General features: G+C 53.9%; 1 protein-coding gene and 1 non-coding gene across 2 annotated transcripts in view; both read left to right on the forward strand.

Annotated features, from left to right (window-relative positions):
• The window catches only part of ZC3H3 (zinc finger CCCH-type containing 3), a 69183-nt gene that overhangs the window by 58342 nt on the left and 9254 nt on the right, over positions 1–1587 (forward strand). The window lies entirely within an intron of this gene.
• LOC111729337 lies at positions 741–859 on the forward strand. Its single transcript, XR_002776194.1, has one exon. It is a non-coding gene; the product is annotated as a 5S ribosomal RNA (ribosomal RNA).

Genomic DNA, 1587 nt, shown 5'->3' on the forward strand with positions numbered 1-1587 from the left:
GGCACCCTGTTGGCCTCTGGGCCACCTCTGCTTACCCCTGCATGTGCGGGCGGAGCTGGGGTTGTAGCTTGTGGACACTGACTAATGCCGCCGGACACTGACATCGGGTGTCTCTTCAAGTCGCGGCTCTTGCCTCCTCTGGTGAGGCCCGGGGCGTGGGTCCGGGCGTGGGTCGGGGCGTGGACGGGGCGTGGGTCGGGGCCTGGGACGGCTGGATCGGAAGCTGCTGGATCTGAGGCCCCGCCAGCTGCTTCCCGTCGCGGCCTCAGCCTTCAGCCCCGCAGGGGCCTGCCCGCCGCCCGCCGCCCGCCGTGCGCTCGCCCCGCTTCCTCACAGCCTCCGTGCACACGGGGCCCCTGTGGTTCCCACTGTGGTTTTGGCGGCACCTCCCTGGCGACACGGTGCCGGGCATCTCGTCCCGTGCTCGTCGGCCATTGCTGTGTCCTCTCTGGCCCTTCACCTGTTCCTGAATTGGTCGCTTGGGGGATTTTCGTGGTTGCGTTGCAGGTGTTCTGAAACTCCTAACGCATTCTGGAAGTTCGCCCCTATCTGGATAAGTCATTTGCAAAGGCCCCCCCCACCGTTCCACGGGCTGGCTTTTCACTCCGAGTAGTGCCCTTTGCTCCATAGTTTGCCTGATTTTTCTTTTGCTGCTGCCTGTGCTTTTGGTGCCATGTCTAGAAATTTTTGTCAAATCCAGCTTTCCCCTTGTCTTTCCTTCTAAGAATTTTGCAGTTTTAGTCTACGACCATGCCACCCTGAACACGCCCGATCCCGTCTGATCTCGGAAGCTAAGCGGGGTCGGGCCTGGTTAGTACTTGGATGGGAGACCACCTAGGAAGACCGGGTGCTGTAGGCGTAAAAAATAAAAAAGAATTTTGTGGTCTTAGCTCTGACGTTTAGGTCGTTGATCCCTTTGAGTTAATTTTTGTGCGTGGTGTTGGGCGACGGCCCAGCTTCCCCGGCAGCATCTGCTGAGAACACTGTGCCGTCCGCAGGGAATGGTCTTGGCACCTTGTCGAGAATCTCTTGACCACACACGTGAGGGTTTATTCCTGGGTTCTCTGTCCTAGCCCGTCGGTCTGTGTCTCTCCTCATGCAGTGTTTATTGCTGTAGCATTGGAAGTTTAGAAATCAGGAAACGCGAATCCTTTAAGCTTTGTCTTCTTCGGCCATTTGGGGTTCCTTGAGGTCCATGTGAATTTTGGGGATGGGTTTTTTGTTCTCGTTACCAAAAAATAAATAAATAAATAAAAAGATGGACCCTTTGGGATGCCGATAGGGGCCGCTCTGAGCTGGACGTCACTTCGGGGAGAACTGTCATCTTGCCAGTGTTACGCGTCCCGGCCCGTGGACTCGGGGCATGGTCTCGCTTGTCGAGACCGCCTCATTTCCCTCAGCAACGCTTTATAGTTTTCACTGTGTGTACAAGTCTTTGGCCTCCTTGGTTAAATTTATTCCTGAGTGTTATAAATGAAATTTTAAAAAACAATCGCTTTTAAATGCTTTTTAGGTTGTTCATTGCAAGTATTTGGTAACATAAATGCTGTTGTACGTTGCTTTTAAATCCTGAAATTTTGCTGAATT

Source organism: Pteropus vampyrus, unplaced genomic scaffold (genome assembly GCF_000151845.1).
Source record: "Pteropus vampyrus isolate Shadow unplaced genomic scaffold, Pvam_2.0 Scaffold256, whole genome shotgun sequence".
Taxonomy (NCBI): Eukaryota; Metazoa; Chordata; class Mammalia; order Chiroptera; family Pteropodidae; genus Pteropus; species Pteropus vampyrus.